The 20,956-nt window shown below is 39.3% G+C and overlaps 1 protein-coding gene across 3 annotated transcripts in view; it reads right to left on the bottom strand.

The window, feature by feature from the left end:
• gulp1b (GULP PTB domain containing engulfment adaptor 1b) overlaps nt 1-20,956 on the bottom strand; it is a 386,308-nt gene that overhangs the window by 266,057 nt on the left and 99,295 nt on the right. For 2 of the 3 annotated variants that reach the window (XM_060827353.1, XM_060827354.1), the window contains exon 2: nt 16,958-17,092. The exons of the other annotated variant lie outside the window; for it this stretch is intronic. The gene's annotated coding sequence lies outside the window, so the exon portion shown is untranslated. The remainder of the gene's footprint in view (nt 1-16,957; nt 17,093-20,956) is intronic. 3 annotated transcript variants of the gene reach the window in all.

The following is a 20,956-nucleotide window of genomic DNA, read 5'->3' as shown; positions in this document are numbered from 1 at the left end:
ACCAGGGGCACCGAGGTTTGTGAAATTGCCCCAGGTTCATCCCCTCCACCCAGAAAGGAAGGTGCTGCGGGTGGATGGGATGGGTGAAGGATTGAGTGTTTCCATTGCCACATGGTGGGATAACTTCCAGCTGTCTATACGAAAGTAAGAGATATATCCACGGGATTCATTGGGGTCAATGCAGAGAAAGGAGTTCCGATGGTTGGTTAAACAGATCAGCCAGGCAAAGTTGGAAGTTGTGCTTCCTGGGGGAGAAGGAGAAGACTGAGAGGAGTCTTTGTACAGATACCTCAAATTTTGAAGTATTTAGACAATGCACATAGAGACTAATCGCTCTCAATAATAGGAAGAGTTGAGAATCAGAAAACACAGATTTAAAATGATTGACAAAAGAATCAAAAAAGGTGACAGGAGGAAAACCACTTTACATAACCAGGAGCTAAACCTGGAATACAGTGTGTGTGGCATGGAAGTGGATTCACTTGTAGATTTCAAAAAGGAAGTGGATAAAGATCCGAAGGATAATTCACAGGAACTTAGGGAAAGTAATTTGGAATGCAACAAGCTGAATTGCTGTTGAGGAGAGGTAGCACAGGCTTAATAGGCCACACAGTTGCCTTCTCAGAGAAGAATAGAAATCATAGAATCCTGATAGTATAGAAGTAAGCCATTCAGCCCATCAAGTCTGCACTTACCTTCTGAAGAGCATCCCATCTAAACCCACATCCTCCACTCTCTCCCTGTAACCCTGTATTTCCCATGGCTAATCTACCTAATTTACACATTCCTGGACACTCAGAATTAGCATGGGCAATCTACCTAATCTGCACATCTTGTGACTGTGGGAGGAAACTAGAGCACCCAGATGAAACCCATGCAGACACTGAGAGAATGTGCAGTCAGTCACCCAAATGTAGAATTGAACCCAGGTTCCTGGCACTCTATGGTAGCAGTGCTAACCACTAAGTGACTGTGCCATCCCAATGCTGTACTAAAACCATGTTATGATTTATACAGCTCCTTTCGTTACCACCAAACATCCCAGAAGTCTTTTGCAGACAATGAAGCATAGTCATTCACTTTTGTAATGTAGGAAATGTAACAGCCAATTTACACAAAGCAGGCTCCCACAAAAAAAAAGATAATGACCAGATAAATTGCTTCTTGTGATGTTTATTGAGGGATAAATATTAGCAAGGATACCAGGTATGACTCTCTGCTTTTCTAAAAACAGCAATGGGATCTTTTATGTTCACTGAAGTGATGCATGGTTACTCAGTTTAATGTCTCAGCTATAATGCAATATCTTTGACAATACAACATTTCCCCACTAAGCAAATTCGTTCTAAATCAATACCTTCCCCAGCAGTATTGTATTCAGAACAAGTTAATTCCCACCCACTATTATACTACTTCACTGGCTTCATACATTTTAATAATATGGCTTTCGGGAAGTTGCGATATTATCATTATAACCACTCCATTCTTCTATGCTCTTTTTTATTTTAGTTTTTCTTTCAAAGATTTGGAAATTTGTAAATAAGTTCATAGAAAATCTGTGGCCAGTAAATGTGTTGAATGCATACTCAGGGATATCATGTTGGAGTCAGACAATAGACATTTATATTTCTGTTAGTCTGTTAAGGCAATGTAAGAAAGAGAACTTGCAATACATATATGACAGAGTTTAGGGGCCAAAGCACTTCACATTGAACAAAGTACTTCGAGAATGTAGTTATACTGTATTTGCAATTTAGGAAAGGCTTACTATTGCACATTAAGAGATTTTCCACAAAGTGTTTCCTCAAACTGTAGCATTCACTCTTAAGCTTGTATAGTTGCAAGTGCAAAGGTTATTCATTCGAATCAGCTGACAACAGTTCTGTAAAATGTACAAATATAAACTTACCTATAATGTATGGTCTTAAAAACTCTTTCCTCATTTCCATAATAATACAAAACAAATAGTGCATACCAGAAATAAAACAGAAAATGCTAGAAACCCTACATGTCAAATGACACTTGCCCAGAGTAGTTAGCATTTTACCAAAACTGAACACATCACCCTGCTAACGGAATTAGAAAACAAAAAAAAATTGAAGCTGAAAATAATTATTCGTTTTGGTAAAAGTGCTGAATGGAAGTGCACAACAGATAGTTTTCTAGATAAGTCCACTGTTGAAACCATTATTTTTTAGAAAATCGTTCAACGAACTTGAATAGATATCGAAAGAAAAAGCTGATTGAATAATTTCATTGGATGGATTCTCAACATCATTTCATCAGCATTCATGTCATCATCTGCCACATAATTCCACAATTAACTATCATCTGTTACAATAAGTGTATCTAACATCCGATAATTTCTTTAATAATTTAATAACAATTTCCACTCTGATTTCATTCCAAATGTTTACAACTCAGTCATACAGAAATGCTGTGGTCGGATCCCATTTGCTGTTCCCCTTGGTGAAATTCTCTTTCAAACACTCAGTCATTCCACTTCTTTCAGATGCTATCCTCAATTGGTTGATTTTAAGAGACATCCACTGGTTGAATGAGCCTGACTGGACCACTAGGAATCACTAGAGTGTCACTGTTTCATAACATAACTTCAACATCAACATCGAAAAGCTATGATCTTAACAAGTTGATAGTGTGATGATGTTTCTCGGAGTCGGACATTCCTCAAACTTACCTTTATTATGAACTTGGACAACTACTCGTTTTGGAAGTGACCCATTCAAGAGGGATTTTTTTTCTCGAATATCACCCCTGGCATATGCTTTGGCCCATCAGGCAGACAGGATAACACTACTGCGAATCCCATTTTTCTTGGTTAGTGGTCACCATTGTTAGTGCATCCAGCTTTTCTCACTATTTAATTGGTTTAAATGTCAAAATTCATGGGTATTTCTTTCATATTCCCAATGCAGCTCAATCTGTCTCAATCCTTTTATCAATGTTTTATTATAAACCGTTGAAATGCAATAAGACTGTCAACTAGGCTGGTGGCAGAATCTGAAATCTTGGTCTTCTGTCACAGTAAAATATTATTTCTTTTCATAAACGTGATATAATCTTTCAGGGTTGCTTTTCGCATCCGCCGATATTTTGCTAGTTTCGGGATGAAAATTCAGTCCGGTACTCAAGAAAACAAGAATCCATTTTGGCAATTTTGCTTGTACATCATCATCATGCAAATATAGCCACATGTTAGGCTTCACTCTGTTGGCCCATTGGTATTATTCATTGGCATCAACATAAGCTATGTGGAAAGCCAATCTCTAACATTCTTCTCTGATATCTCAAAGTCTCTAGCTGCAACAGATTTATTTGTCTCCTTTTCAAGATGACATGAAATTTGAACTGGACTGTATATCTACCATTGCTCCATGATACCATATTACCATCTTGATGAGACCTCGATTAACTTTATTTTTATCAGTTTTGTTTTGAAGTATGAGCTGAGAGTGAAAGCTGACCTTCGGATTTTGAGCTGCCGCATGTTTTTTTTAAAAGAAAAAGAGATCAAGCAAACTGATAATTGTTTTTGAGGCGAGGTCTGAAAGTTAATTGCAAGTAGATTACTACTCAAGGAACTCTGTAGATACTTTGACTTCAGAAAATTTTGCTGAAAAAGCTGACAGACGTTTGGATGATTAACTGGGGCCTCACTGGGAGCCAGTGTCAACAAATCTAAGAAAGAGAAACCAAAGTTTGTACTGGTTTTCAAATCTGTGCTCTTGTCAGAAGGAGTGCAGTTGTCAAAGCTACAGGACAGAGGTTGGATTGCTCCCTGATTATTAGGGTAAAAAATGAGGTCTGCAGATGCTGGAGATCACAGTTGAAAATGTGTTGCTGGTTAAAGCACAGCAGGTTAGGCAGCATCCAAGGAACAGGAAATTTGACGTTTCGGGCATAAGCCCTTCATCAGGATTCCTGATGAAGGGCTTATGCCTGAAACGTCGAATTTCCTATTCCTTGGATGCTGCCTAACCTGCAGTGCTTTAACCAGCAACACATTTTCAACTCATCCCTGATTATTATCCCATTATCTACTTATTAAAAGTTCAGAAGATAGAATCTCAGTTATACGAATTAAAGGAACATTCCTTGGAAGATCTTTGCATTGACTATTGTCTTCAGAAATCAGCTAAGACACAATCCCATGTGCCTGTGATGTTATGGATTGTGGAGACTGTCTAAGTCAAGTCATCATTTACACTTCATTATTTTCTTTTGATTTATCCCTTAGCTGCATGTATTTGTCTGACTGTCTCTATGTGAGTTGGTGCTAGAATCAAAGAAGACTGGGTTTAAGCCACAGACATTAATCAGATTAACTTGTTGTTTAACCTGGCTCTGTTAAAACTACCATTTTAATCATAAATTCCTTTGTCAAAGCTATAAACTCTGTCTGGCATCAATAACTCTACATTAATAACTTATTAATTATTTTCTTTAAATTATAAATTCAGTGTCTGGTATTGATTATTCACAAAGTCTGGTTCAAAACCATTGTGGTCAATTTTAAGGGTCAGTGAATGTTTCAATTTTACTGTGTTGCAAATACAGGAACAAGGAGGCTGATCTGATTTAGTGTCTGTCTTCATAGCATAAAAAATTAAAGAATTAGATTGTTCTGTACCATATTCCTACAAATGAAGTGGCAGCCTTGACCTCATATGTTGATGTGCAGAGACACTAAAGAGTTGAATCGATGCTTTCCATGTTTTGCTATTCTATGACTATACACAGCTGAAAATGTGTTGCTGGAAAAGCGCAGCAGGTCAGGCAGCAACCAAAGAGCAGGAAAATCGATGTTTCGGGCATGATATACACACTCAAGTCTATCAAAAATTAATAACATTTTGGCTGAAACTCAGAGGTCAACTTTTACATGAGATCAACAAGTTTTCGAGTAAATGCAGTAACATCATTAATTTTACAATCCAGCTATTTGCATACATTTACACAGTAGATTTCTGCAATTCTTTTCAGCCTTCACAGGAACCTTCCTTTTTAATTTATTCACTCATGGGATGTAGGTGTCACTACCTAAACAGCCTTTATAGGCCATCCCTAGCTGCGCTTGGGATGGTGGTGGTGAGCTGCCCTTTTAAACCGCTGAAGTCCATACACAGTGGGCATGTCCTGAGGGAAAGAATGTTCTGAGGGAGAGAATTCCAGGACCTTGAGCCACAGTGCGGGAACAACAATGTATTTCCAAGTCAGGATGGTGAATGGCGTTCCTTGTCCTTCTAGATAGAAGTGGTCATGCATTTGGAAGAGTCTATTGAAGAACCTTTGGTGCATTTATGCAGTGCATCTTGTAGATAATGATGGAGGAAGTGGATTGATGACAGTGCTATCAAGCTGCTTTGTCGTACATGGTGTCAAGGTCTTTGAGTGTCATTGGGGCTGCACTCCTCCAGGCAACTAGAGAGTGTTCTATCACACTCCTGGACTTGTGCCTTGTAGATGGTGGAGAGGCTTTGGGGAATAAGGTGGTGAGTTACTCGCTGCAGTATTCCTAGGCTCTGGCCTGTTCATGTAGCTATTGTGTTTATGTGGTAAGTCCCAATTGAGTTTCTGGTCAGTGGTATCCACAAGGACATTGATAGTGGGGAATTCAGTCATGGTAACACCACTGCATGTCAAGGGGTGGCAATTAGATTATCTCTTATTGGAATGATCATAGCCTGGTATTTGTGTGCTGCAAATGTTACTTGCCACTTGTCATCCAAAGCTTGGATATTGTCTATATCTTGTTGCATTTTAACATGGACTGCCTCAGACTTAACATTTGTGAAAGATACTGAACATTGGACAATCATCAGCAAACATCCCCTCTTGTGACCTCACGACAGAGGAAAAGTCATTGATGAAGCAGCTGAAGATGTTTGGGCTGAAGATAATTCCTGAGGAACTCTGCACAGAGATGTCCTGAAGTTGAGATGACTGACCTCCAACAACCACAATCATCTACCTGTATGCCAAGAATGACTCCAACCAGCAGAGAGATTGCCCCTTGATACACACTGATTACAGTTTTGCTAAGGCTCTTTGATGCCACACTTCAAATTCATCCTTAATATCAAGGGCTATCAGTCTCAACTCTGGAACTCATCTCTTTTGTACATGTTCGAACCAAGGCTGTAATGAGATCAGGAGCTGAGTGGCCTGGCAGAACCCAAACTGAGGATAAGTGAGCAGATTATTGCTCAGCAGGCACTGCTTAATAACACTTCCCATCATTTTACTGATAACTGAGAATAGACTGATTTGGAAGGAAACTAAAATGTGAAGTTGAAAATACTATTCCTTTTAAGGAGACTCTATTCCATCACATTAAAGTGTTTATTAAATCTCCAACTTATCCAAAAACTTCATCCTTAAGATATCCTGAATATTTAAGACTGGTTCGAGCTATTATTCTGGATCCAGTATAATTATAAATGAGTTCAGTGAACAAATAAAGATTCTTAACAATATTCTTTTCTGTTCTGATGGTGATTCACTTCAGTCCAATCTGGCATTAGCCACATTAATAGATGACAAGCCAATTCTTGGTTAGAAAATGGCACAAAGAAGCCAAAATCCAAACTGATGGCAAGTGTTGTAAAAAGTAGCCCACCTGCACTGAAACTGGAACAAATGATAAAAGTATGTCTTACAAAAGGCACCTCATAGAAATGGATGCCTATTGCTAATAAAAACTACTTTTTTATTCGTATGATGACCAAAGGAATTGTTTTATACTTCCTTTATGATCCAGACAACCTACTTAATTTTCCCCTTATACAAATTACAGTATTATGGCATTTCTCAAATTAATTGCAGTGACTGGGTTAATATTTGTGGCACACTTCTTATGCTTTCAACTCAAACTCACTGTTCTTAAAGGGAATCAAGGGGTATTGTACAAACTAATGGAAACCACAAACAGCTTTTCTGACATTTGGGGTGGCACAGTGGCTTGCACTGCTACCTCACAGCACCAGAGTCGCAGGTTCGATCCCAACTTTGGGTGACTGCAAGGCGTTTACACATTCTCCCTGTGTTCACGTGGGTTTGCTCCAGTTGCCTTCCCACAGTCCAAAGATGTGCCGATTAGATGGATTAGCCATGGGAAATGCAGGGTTACAGAGATAGAGTAGGAAGGTTGGGATGGGGGGAATGCTCTTCAGAGGGTTGGTATGGATTTGATGGATTGGATGGCCTGCTTCCTCACTGTAGGGATTCTATGAAACAGGTTCAGTAAATAAAAGTCTTTAAGGGGTTGGTAAAGTCAGCATTAGAATAGTTGTGATAAAAATACCATGGAAGATACAGAATTATATTCTTAGTGACCAGTTGCTGTACACAGTGTTTACAGAAGAAGAAGAAGGAAATCTTCAATGGAGAAGGATTAATGAGGAAATGATTCATAAGGAGTTAAGGCTAAAAAATTGAATGCCAAGAGTTAGACAGTTCACATCCAAGAATACTGAAGGTAGACAGTGGGGATGTAACATTGGAACTAACCCCGATTTTTCAAATTTCATGAGGAGAGCAACACACAAAGGTAGTGACTGCTAAATATCTGCACAGAAATGAGGAATGAAATAAGTGAAGCAGTTAGTTAGCTTTGCGCAGCATGGAAAACGAATAGAAACTCTAAGCATAAGTAACTTAAACTAGCAAAAGGTAATAATTTATATGCTTATTGATTACATAAAAGGACTTGTGATTGATTTAAGCAGTGGCAGTTTTGAGATTCATAAAATTATAGACAAATGATAGATGCGGTTTGCAAGGACTTAACAGCAAGCATCTGATGAAGAGCCAGACATGTTAATTGAGAAAGTTAATGCCTAAATGCTTCATATAGGGCTGTCCAACCTTTGTTGTATGATCAGGACAGCAGGGTGGGGAAGGGAGGGCCACATATCAACATTCTCTTATTTGGTGGTGGTGGTAGTGCAGATAGAATGAAAAGATTTGGCACAATAGTAAACAGGAATTTCGGGGTATAAAAACAATTCCAGAAGAGTAAATTAATAACTCGAATCTGTGACTGATGCATAAAAAATTACACTATAACAGGTTATAGTCCAACAGGTTTATTTGGAAGTACTAGCTTTCAGAGTGTGGTTCCTTCATTACATGGTTGTGGAATATAAGATCATAAGACATAGAATTTATAGTAAAAGATTACAGTGTCATATAGTGTGTATTCAACAAATCTAAATTGTTAAGTCTTTCATCTTTAAAGTTACCTTAAGTTATCTCAAGAAGGTGTCTTAGAAGTTGTTCTAGGATTTATATATTAATGAACCGAAGCCTACATTCTAAAAGATGAAAGATTTAACAATCCAGGTTTGCTCAATATATCACTGTATGACACTGTAATCTTTTGCTATAAATTCAGTGTCTTATGATTTTATACTCCACAACTACCTGATGAAGGAACAGCGCTCCAAAAGCTACTGCTTCCAGATAAACTGTTGGACGATAACCTGGTGTTGTGAGATTTTTAACTTTGTCCACCTCACTCCAACACTGGCATCTACAAATCATAAAAAAATGACCAAGCAAAAAGCTAACTTGTTGAACTTGACTTTGTCTTTTCATCTAAAAATCAGAGTTGGAGTGAGACAGATTAAGCCCCAACTCCTAATTTCCAAAGAAATGCATAATACATAACATAGCATAGTGCAATTTAAACTCTGGCATTTAAACTTAAGCAGAAGTTGACTAAGCAGCAATGGTGGCCAACTTCACACAGTAGTGCTGGCAGGATACTAAACTTGGGTGAATGGGGGAACTCGACGCAGTGCACCAAGGGTACTGCAGTAATCTTTTATTGAGCAGGGAGAGGTTCAACAGAGCAAGTGAGAGACAGCAAGACTTGACAACTGAGGCAAAGGGGCATGAATTAGGCCTGCAGGTAAATGCTTCATGTGTCGTAGGATTTTCTTTTTCAGAAACTGGAACTTCTGATTCCAGATGATAAGCCAGAAAATTCTTTCAGTGGTGACTTCAGAGAAAAAAGATTTTGTTTTTAAAAGAATGGGATCTTTCCCTTAGCTAGGGAAACAGATAATGATTTGGGCAAATAGGTGTTCCTGACAAACAGATTACAAACCACAGCTAATTTAGCTCAGTGCAGCAAGTAGTGGATTGGGGAGGTTCAACACTTAATGCCTTATGACGATATGAATGGAAGTTCATGCTTTAATTAAATATATAACTTATTATTCAATCTATAATCTACTCCAATTTACTGCAGTTCTCTTTGGAGCAGCATGGTAGCTAACACTGCTACCTTACAGTGCCAGGGAGCCGGGTTCAATTCCAGCCTCAGGCAAATGTCTGTGTTTACGCATTTTCCCCGTAAGTGCACAGGTTTCCTCCGGGTGCTCTGCTTCCTCCCACAGTCCAAGGATGTGCAGATAAAGTAGACTGGCCATGCTAAATCACCCATAGTGTCAGGGATGTGCAGGCTAGGTTGATTAGCCATGGGAAATGCAGGGTGACTGGGAAATGGTAGGGGAATGGGTCTGGGTGGGATGTTCTTCAGAGGGTAAGTGTGGACTTTATGGGCCAAATTACTTACTGCAGCTTTTTATTCAAACGATTTGTGTGAACCTACCTATCGGACAAGAAATTAAATGCCATTTTCATATTCCATACAAGAAGCTTACATTTTTATCCATCGCTTCGGATTCAGATACTGGTCTGGAAATGTTAAAGGGTATTCAAGTTGGACAAGAACGCTGATATAAAGAAGTTGCACTGACATCCCATTTCATATCAGATGAATTCAAGCATTTTAGACACATTGAAAAGTAAGCAGAACCCTTTGCTTACAATACGCAGTGATATTTGAATTAATATTTCATGCACTCAAAATTTTCATTATCGCCACAATAATGTGTATTTTAAAATATGAGATGAAGCATTGATCTATGATTGAGTAAAGTAACTAGTATTGCCACTAAACGTGCAGCATTTTTAAATCCAGTCTACACCTTCTTTTAAACCAATTGATAAATTTAATTCAGCAGTATAGATTTTTTAAAATTCACTCATGGGATGTGGGTAGCACTGGCACAGCTAGCATTTACTGTATGCCATAATTGCCCGTGAGAAGATGATAGTAAGCTGCCTCTTGAATTACTGCAGTCTCTGTGTGATAAACCAACAATGTCCTTCAGGAAGGAGTTCCAGGATTTTAACACAACAACACTGATATATTTCCAAGTCTGGATGGTGAGTGGCTTGGAGGGGTAATTGTAACTGGTGGAGTTCCCATATATCTGCTGCCCTGGTCCTTTGAGAGGTAAGTGCTCATGAATTTGGAAAGTGCTATCTTTGAAAGGAACCTTGGGTGAATTTCTGCAGTGCATCTTGTAGATCATACTGAGCATCGAGGATGGAGTGACTGAATGTTTGTGGATGTGCTGCCAAATAAGCAGGCTAATGGACATAGATGGTGTCAAGCTTTTGAGTGTTGTTGGAGCTGCACTCATCTAGGCAAGTGGGAAATATTCCATCACAATCTTGACTTATTCCTTCTAACTGACTGACAGGCTTTGGGAAATCAGGAGTTGAGTTACTTGCTGCACTATTCTTAGCCTCTGATCTGGGGTTGCAGCAACAGTAATAACATAGTGAGTCCAGCTCAGTTTCTGGTCAATGGTAACCTCTGTGATGTTGATAGTGAAGATTCAGTGATGATAATACCACTTGATGTCATGGTCAGTAGTTAGATTGTCTCTTGTTAGAAATAGTCATTGCCTGACATTTACGTGGTGCAAATGTTTCTTGCCATTTGTCAACCCAAGGTCGATCGCCAGCACCTGCAGTCCTCACTTTCTCCCATTTGTCAGCCCAAGCCTGGATAGTGACCCAAGTCTTGCTTTATTTGAATATGGACCGTTTCAGTATCAGAGCAGCCGCGAATGGTGCTAGCATTTGTGCAATCAATCATCGGCAAACATGCCTACTTCTGACATCAAGATGAAAGGAAGGTCATTGATGAAGCAGCTGAAGATGGTTGGGTCTAGGACAGTACCCTGAGGAACTCCTGCAGAGATGTCTTGGAGCTGAGACACAAACATGTGAACAGCAGTAGGCCACTCAGCCCTTCAAGGCTGCTCCACCATTCAGCAAGGTCAGGGATGTTCTGTTATTAAGTGCAACTCTACATTCCTCTATACCCTCAATAATTTTTCATCCCCTTAGTAATCAAGAATCTACTTCTGCCTTAAAAATATATAAAGATCCTGTATCCACAGCTTTTTAAAGGAAGAACTTCCAAAGACTAAATGAACCCTCAGAATTTAAAAAAAAGTTATCTTCATCTTAAATGGGTGATACCTTCCTGTTAATTTGTTCTAGATTATTCCAAAGGAGAAAACATCCTTTTCCACACTCTCTCCCCCACCAGGCCAAGTCCTTTCATGATCTTAAATGTTTCAATTAAGTTACCTCTTTCTCTTCTAAACTCCAGAGGATACAGGTCCAGCCTATCCAGTCTCTCCTCACAAGAGGACTCACTTATATCAGGTGTTTTGTCCAGTAAATCCTCTCTGTACTGTCATCATAATAACATCCTTCCATAAGTACAGTGACCAGAAACATACATAGGACTACACATGCAATTTGCTGTGTGATGCCTGTTTTGCCAGGACTTCTGCCACACACAGACAAATGCAGCCTTGAAGCCAAGGGCACTCGCTCTCACCTCTGGATTTCAGCTCTTTTATCTATGTTTGAACCAAGGGGGTCATGAGGTCAGGAGCTGAGTGGCCCTGGTGGAACCCAAATTGGGCGTCACTGAGCAGGTTAGTGCTAATCAGGTGCTGCTTGATAGCTCTATTGATGACACCTTACTAATGAAAAGAAAAGATTGCTTAACAAAAGAACACTTAATAAACTAAAGGCACATTTTTGCACTGATTATTTTAGTAATATAGAAAGCACACAGTACAACTTTGTAATCAGATTACGAGCCAAGGCAATCTCCTGGTAATTAAGGTAATTAAACAGGCACAATCACTGGCATCATTAAATGTCACACAGGAAATTGTTTATATATTGACAAAATAAAAATCATCTTGGAACAAACAAGAAAAAATGCTAAAATAAATGTGTTTCGAGATTTTCTCCAAGCAATTATTAATGTAACACAAAAGAAACTGAAGAGAACAATAAATGGATCAATAAATTAGAAAGACTGGGGTTAGCAAAACATGGTGGAAGGACTGATTATTAAAAGGTGCAACTAAATGGTATTTCACAAGGATCTGCGCTGGTAGTTGCTCTTAGTTACACAATAGTAAAACCGTACTGAAACTCAAAGGAACAATATGAAAATATGCTGACATTAAGTTGGGAATTTCAGAGGTTGGTAAGACAGAAAGAATAATTAGAACAGATATCCAACTCACATCATAAAAAAAATGTTTACACATCTTGAAAACAAGATAAGGGATGAAAATATATCTCATTGCATCTTTTAAAGGGAATGGGAAAACCAGTACATGGAAGTGGACAATAAAGGATTAGAAGTACAATGAGATCTAGTTGTTCTTGTCAATGAAAGCCAGCATGTAGATACAGCGGGCAGTGAAGAAAGCTAATGGCATGCTGGCCTTCATAACAAGAGGAATTGAGTACAGGAGCAAAGAGGTCCTTCTGCAGCTGTACAGGGCCCTGCTGAGAACCCACCTGGAGTACTGTGTGCAGTTTTAGTCTCCAAATTTGAGGAAGGACACTCTGACTATTGAGGGAGTGCAGTGTAGGTACACGAGAACAATTCCCGGAATGGCAGGACTATCATATGTTGAAAGATTGCAGCAACTGGGCATGTATACACTTGAGTTTAGAAGTATGAAAGGGGATCTGATTGAGACATATAATATTATTAATGGATTGGACACGCTGGAGGCAGGAAGCATGTTTCCGCGGATGGGCGAGTCCAGAACCAGAGGACATAGTTTTAAACTAAGGGGTAGGCCATTTAGAACAGAGTTGAGAAGAAACGTCTTCACCCAGAGAGTGGTGGATATATGGAATGCTCTGCCCCAGAAGGCAGTGGAGGCCAAGTTTCAGGATATTTTGAGCTCTTAGAGATAGTGGAATCAAGGGGTATGGGGAAAAGGCAGGAAAAGGATATTGATTGTGGACGGTCAGCCATGATCATAACGAATGGTGGTGCAGGCTCGGCGAGCCGAATGGCCTACTCCTGCACCTATTGTCTATTGATTTATGAAGAGAGAGGTGAAATTGCAGCATTTCTCATGACTGCAGAGAAGGTTAACAGGTCACTTAATAGGGGGCTGAAAATGTGTTGCTGGAAAAGCGCAGCAGGTCAGGCTGCATCCAAGGAGCAGGAGAATTGACGTTTCGGGCATAAGCCCTTCTTCAGGAATTCCTGAAGGGCTCATGCCCAAAACATCGATTCTCCTGCTCCTTGGATGCTGCCTGACCTGCTCCGCTTTTCCAGCAACACATTTTCAGCTCTGATCTCCAGCATCTGCAGTGCTCACTTTCTCCACTTAATAGGGGGCATCAAGATGCTTAAAGGTTCTAATGAAGGGAAAAGTGAGACCACACCCAGTGGGGGTAGTGGCAGTGGAAAAGTACAAATACAATCACAAATATGAATTACTAAGAGTATAAGAAATAGGAAGAAGAGTAACAGGAGAACCCCAATAGAGGCCAGCAACTCATCATTGCTTGGCTGCATCACAGGGGAGGTGGTGGCTGCCGCCATTCATGTAATGTACCAAAGGTAGAGGATTGCCAAGGGATCCAGCACACAGTCAAGTGGAGGCAAGAGGTGGCTTATAGAAGAGGTCAGAGTGTGGAAAGATCGAGCTTCTGCACAACCCAGGTAAGCACATTTGTACAGAGTCCTCTGTACTTTCCAGGGGAACAAGTACCATTCTTTCATAAGCTTGTATTCTCAGTAATTTTTTTTTAAAAGACACTGTCCTTCTTTTGTTTTATTCATTTGTGGGACTTGGGAGTCACTGGCTAGCCAGCATTGATAGTCCATCCCTATTTGCCGTTGAGAAGGTGGTGGTGAACTGCCTTCTTGAATCGCTGCAGTCCACTTGCTGTGGATTGACCCACGATGCTGGTAGGGAAGGAATTCCAGGAGTTTGACCCAATAACTGTGAAGGAATGGCGGTATATTTCCAAGCCAGGGTGGTGAGTGACTTGGAGGGCAACTTGCAGGTGGTGGTACTTAGTGCTTAGTTCCCAAATACCTGCTGTCCTTGTCTTTCTAGATGGGAGTGGTTGTGGGTTTGGAAGGTGCTGATGAAGGATCTTTGGTGAATTTCTGCAATGCACCTTGTAGGCAGTTCATTCTGCTCTTACTGAATGCCAGTGGTGGAGGGATTGAAAATTTGTAGATGTGCTGCCAATCAAGCAGGTTAATTTGTCCCGGAAGGTGTCAAGCTTCTTGAGCATTGTTGGAGCTGCATCCACCCAGGCAAGTGGGGAGTATTCCATCACACTGCTGACTTGTGCCTTGTAGTTCGAGGATAGACTTACAAGAGGTGAGTTACCCACCGCAGTATCCCTGGTCTCTGACCTGCTCTTGTAGCCACTGTGTTTCTGTGGTAAGTCCAGTTGTGTTTCTGGTAAATGATAATCCCCAGTATGTTGATTATGATGGCAATCAGTGATGGTGATACTGTTGAATGTCAAGTGATGGTGATGGTTAGAGTGTCTCTTATTGGTGACGCTCATTGTCTGGCATTTGTCTGGCATGAATCACTTGTCTCTCAATTTGTTTTATTGCTGATTTAATTCTAGATTCTCAGTTCAGTTCACTAGATCACTAATTTAGTATGACAACTACTAAACTACACAGCCTGGATAATGGCCAAAGTTAATATTCAGCACAAAAGTTACGAAGTCTTTAGAAGAAAGGTAGAACACATTCATGAAGCCTGTGATAACATGCTGTAGAGAAGACCAAAGCCAGAAAGATTAAAGTGCTAATGACAAGATGCTAAATATTCATGATCATAGAGTCACAGAGATGTACAGCACAGCAACAGATCATTTGGTTCATCTCAACCTGCCAGCCAGATATCCTAATCTGATCTAGTCGCATTTGCCAGCATTTGGCCCATATCCCTCTAAACCCTTCCTATTCATATTCCCATCAAGATGCCTCTTACATTGTTATTGTACCAGCTTCCACCACTTCCTCTGGCAGCTCCTTCCATTCACGCACCCCCCTCATGTGTGAAAAAGTTACCTTTCAGGTCTTTTTAAAAATCTTTCCCTGCTCACCTTATACCTATACCCTCCAGTTTTTGACTCCCCTACTATGGGGAAAAAGACCTTGTCTGTTTACCCTATCCATGCCCCTCATAAGTTTATAAACCTCTATGAGGTTACCCCTCAGCCTCTGACACTCCGGAGAAAAAGGCCCCAGCCTATTCAGCCTCTCCCTATACCTCAAACTCCTGGGAGATGTACATAAATGCTCAAAAAAGTCAACCCATCAGCAAACAAGTGGTTACAATTTGAACAAACATAGAACACAAACAGCAAGCATAACACCTAAATTTTTACATAAGGGCACAGTATTGTGGACAGAAAGGTTTCATATCTGCTTTGAATGCATGTACTGAAGTGCATGAAAAGGAGAAAGCAAAAAGTGAGGGGGACGGAATAATGATCAAGGTAAATGTGCGGAAAACAGAAAACATACAACTGCTAATGGAACACCGTGCTACCTTAGGGTCAAACTCCAGTGGGTAAATGGAGGTTTGAAAGGATGGATAAGCTAACAAGGAAGTAAAACAGTCCCAGTTCTAAGAAGGGCAGAATTAACAGTATGTAAACACCGGAGATGAAAGCAGTCACTAACCAGGATCTCATCAACTACAGCTGAAGGAAAACTTTGTTTGAAAACACTTAAATTATAACAATCTTTTACAAATAAATATTAAAGTGAGATAAAACCATGACTTGCTTGGTAGAAACCCAAAAAGGATATGTGAATCTTTAATTTATTAAAATAACAATCTTAACTAATAATTTAATGGTTGCATTTCTTTCAAATGTAAATGCTAGATTACATTTTCAAGAAAATATCAATAGAATTTACTCAGATCAGTCCTTTAATTGGTATCATCCCCGAGAAGGAGCACCTAAATTTCAGAACATGCTCTCAAAATAAAAATCACCCATTTTATTGGAATTCAACTGCAAGGTAATAAAACCATTGATAATGGGGAGAGCTAGATAATGAATCAAGACTGTTAAGTCACAGAATAATCTTGCAGATCACAATGCCACCTTCAAGAAATTTGTACATGAAATGCCAAGACTTTATCACTGCAATCCAACAAGAATATTAACTCAATATGGGTGTGACTGACTTTACCACTCATTTCATATTGCGAATATTTTGGCGTTCTTCCTGCACCACCCTATTATAACAGTTTTCCTCATATATCAATCAGATTTTTTTGTTATTGTTCAGACTTTCAGGGTAAGAAATTAAATGCTGGTTTGCTCATAAACCATATTTTTCTTTCCCAAGTACTAAAACAAGAAAGAACATATCCCACCACCTGGAGGAAAGATCAATGTACCTGCATTGGGACAACACACTTTTCCCCCATTTTATGGAGATAAAATATCATTGATCCCAAACATTAGTGAATTGAAATGAACACAAATAGTTCTTACTTTACATATAAAGGCAAGTGTGTAGCTCATTGAATTTTTTTTTGGAATCAGGGAAATTACATTTGATGCACTAAAGATTCTAAGTTAATTGTGGTTCCGGGATCAAGACAAAATGAACCTGAGGTGGACAGTCAGTCAAATTGAAGAAAGCTTTTGTCAATGCCACTTTCCTCACAACTGCGTAGGCCTAGCCACACATTCTTCTACATCTTGCCATCATCATTTTAGAGCACCTCACCTGAATTTATTATAAGTAATCTTTGAATTTTTTAAGCCACACGCTCTTCAAGCTGACGATAGGAGTTTCTCATTCCACAACAATGCCTTTCCTTTGGAATGACTGAGTGTCCATCATTTAGTCAAACATCGGCAACTGGAATAAATATTAAAAAAGAAAAATTAGCAACCAATGGCATTGCCTGCAAATTATAATGGAGATTATTATAATGGACGAAGGCAGCGTGGTTAGCACTGCTGCCTCACGGCAAGGGACTCGGGTGTATTCCACCTTCGGGCAAGTGTATGTGTGGAGTTTATACATTCTCCCAATGTCTGCATGGGTTTCCTCCAGGTACTCTGGGTTACTTCCACAGTCCAAAGATGTGTAGGTTGGATGGATTGACCATGCTAAATTGCGCATCATGTGCAGGCTAGGTGGATTAGCCATGGGAAATGCAGGGTTTTAGGGATAGAATAGGGTAAGGGGTTGGGTCAGGATAGGATGCTCTTTGGATGGTTGGTGTGGACTCGATAGGCTGTAGGAATTCTCTGATTTTATGGAATCATTTTTACCCACCAGTTGCTGGGCATGTACATAGTCCACAATAAACTCGGTTGTGATAGTGAAATGTTTGTTCAAGTAAAATGAAATAATGTTTTTTTTTAATTTTGCGTTGGGATTTTCTGCGTTGCCTCACTACAAATGAAATTTTCCATCACAAGATGACAATTTGCTTTTATCTCATTATATACTTCTGTCATTTAATTTGTTTCTCTTTACCTGGCTACAGGAACAAATTAAAATGATTCCTAAACATAGCAATACCATCAATCGTGATCTCCAAAGATGTCAACAGCATATAAGTTGATATGTAGAAAATTAATTTTCCTTTATCCTCAATGATTTATAGGGCTGAATGAATAAGTATTTGCCTCTGCCTTTCACAACTTTTTTCAACAAGTTGAAGTCATACTCAACACATTTTGCACAAGCTCCCTTAATCCCAGCGAGAAAGAAAATGCAGAGAGAGAGAAAAATTGCAAAGAACAGTGAAAGAGAAAGAATGAGTGGAAGACTCACCACTGACAACTTAGCTGAAGCATTCTGACTCAACTTTTGACCTGTTGTTGGCATGTTTAAGGCATTAAGTAAAATAATATTATTTGAAAATTACCCATCGCTGAGACAGCACTCAATGCATTTCAAGAGTCCTTGGAGTAGGCACATTCTTGCAAAATTAGTCATTTTTGCATATTTCTTGTTTGCAAAATGAGAAAGGACCAATGTGCTTCTAAATCTCAAATCTACTATGAACAAATTAATTTCCAGCATCAATTTTTCAGTCTATTCCATGACAATAGAGCATCACTGAACTTCACATAAATAAGCATGTACAAAGATGCTAAAGGAAGATGGCCACTTATTTCAATATCATACTAATAAATATTTATTATTTTGAAAATAAATCTAGGACTCAAATAAACAAATGGCGGAGGTGATGGCCTAGTGATATTATCGCTGGACCCAAAGACCTAGATAATGTTACTGGGATTTGGGTTTAAATCCCATCATGACCGGAAGTTTAAATCAATTTTGGGGCGGCACAGTGGCTCAGTGGTTAGCACTGCTACCACACAGTGCCAGGGGCCCAGGTTTGATTCCCATGTTGGGCAACACTGTTGTCCCCATGTCTGCATGGGTTTTCCTTCAGGTGCTCCAGTTTCCTCTCACAATCCAAAGATGTGCAAGTAATTGGCCATGCTAAATTGCCCATACTGTTCAGGGATGTGTAGGTTAGGCACATTAGTCAAAGGTAAGTGCTGAGGTTCAGTGTGGACTTTTGTTGGGCCGAATGGCCTGTTTCCACACTGTAGGAATTCTAATTTGAACATTTAATCTTAAACTATATATTTCAATGCAGTATTGAAGTTGGACATTTTACTGTTAACACAAGAATAAAGATGCCTTGGAGTTCTCAAAGAACAGAAGGGGGCTCTCCTGGTGTCTTAAATCAATATTCTTCCCTCAGCCAAATCAACAAAAACAGATGAACTAATCATTCATAATCCTACTGCTGTGAAATTGTGTGTGTTCATTAGGTGTGATATTTATCCAAATAACAGTGGCTGTATTCATAAAGCAATGGATGTAAAACCTTGAAATATTTCTCAGTGATGTGTTAAAGAGTTACACAATTAGAAACCTTTTCTTTTTTGCACAGTTTATAGTGTGCTAGGTGGCCCTTTCGGCATCTGAGCAAAATACTTTTCAACACCTGATCCAAAATGCTTCAATATTTTTTCGTCAAGTGTTGATAATGGCAGGGATTACTGAAGGGTTGGAGACTCCAATCTAGAATGTATAAGATTCAGTTCACAAAGTCTTCAACTTGACAATGGGTCTTCAATAATTTTCAACCTTCAAATATTGTGGTGATCTCACTTAATCCAAGTCAAATCTCAACAACTATGCTTCAGTGCATTCCATGTTATTTCATCTATCTTTAGCCGAAACTGTCAATCTTGGATCAATGCTAGCAGAGGGTCAGTTGGTTGTGGGTTGAAGTTCTATTCCATAGACCTCAAGTCATAATCCTGATTGATATTGCTTTGTTGTACTAAGGGATTGCTGAACTGTCAAAAGTGACAACATTCAGATAAGTGTTAAGCCAAGATTCCAGCTGCCTTCTTAAATGAAGCCAAAATCCCATGGCAATATTCAAGTGGGGACATTCGCACAATGCGCTCGCCAACTTTTGTTCCTCAGCCAGTACCACTGAAATGGACTATCCAGTCATCAAAATTAAGCCATCACTTCTGAGCTGTTTGAAACACTCCAAGTCATAAAAATGCTACATGTACGTTCTTGTGTTGTTTTTTTTTAAGTGATTTTTTTAAAATATAAAGCACAAATGCAATCAGACAATTGATGGTCAAAAGACTAATAACTGCAGATTATTTAATAGGTAATACTTGAATTTTCGAAAGGCATGTCATAAGTTGCTTCATAATGAATTAATAAATAAGGTTAGAGAACGCGGAGTCATGGGGAAATGGGCAAAATGGACTTCTGGTTGGTTTCAAGACAGAAAGTAATGACTGGGAGTAAAAGTTAGTTATTCAGGTGGCTGGTGTTGCTTCACACAGGTCAGCACTGGGACCACTGCTAAGGTGTGAAAGATTTGCATTTGGAATCAAAACTCCAATTTCAAAATTAGTGGAGGTCACGACCACATTGCCATATGGAACTTTCAATTCCAACCAATGATTTTTAAAAGTGGGCTGATGCAGCTAAAAGATGACTGCCATCTGGAGAGGAATTCTGGAATGTTACACGTGAAGGTGTCAAAGACGCTTCAAAGGTAGAAATGCACTACAAACTGAACCTATGATATATCAGGTAGTGGGAAATAATAGGGGAAAAAGGCAGGAGAGTGGGCATGAGACATGCTTTCATTTTCCCTTACAAGAACCCACAGCAACACCAGTTAAAATTCAGTTTCATCCCTGGTCTGTGCGTGTCAGTAGGCTCAGGTATTCCTGAGTACTTGCCTAGGTACAAGTGATCATGCAGTATAAAAGTTACATTCAAAATAACAGTTAATAATGACTCAGTGTTGCAGCTAAATTACCCTCTTGGTCCAAGTGTTAGAAGCTAGTTAGCAAACCAGTTCAAAAAGAAAAAAGGACAGAAATAAAACTTGGCTAACCTGCAAAATTGACTGCTGAACCATCCACTTATCATGAATGACCCATACACTTAAAATTTTTGTTAAACTTATATCTGATTTTGGGCTGGCTTCTCAATGCTCATGTGTGTTATGCGGTCATTTCCTCTTGCATTTAGTAATGAATAAGTTCACTCTTTTGTTTACTCAGGAAATCCTTGTTAAATTATTTTTTTAAATTTAGCTCTTTTAGCACATCTGGTACAGCAGGTAATCAGGAGGGCTGATGGAATGTTGGTCCAAGGGGATTGGAGTAAGAGAGTGGGGAAGTCTTACTGTAGCTATACAGG

This window comes from Hemiscyllium ocellatum, chromosome 7 (assembly GCF_020745735.1).
Source record: "Hemiscyllium ocellatum isolate sHemOce1 chromosome 7, sHemOce1.pat.X.cur, whole genome shotgun sequence".
NCBI classification, from domain to species: Eukaryota; Metazoa; Chordata; class Chondrichthyes; order Orectolobiformes; family Hemiscylliidae; genus Hemiscyllium; species Hemiscyllium ocellatum.
Note: the sequence above shows the minus strand (reverse complement) of the source record. Positions and strands in the feature narration are given on the sequence as shown.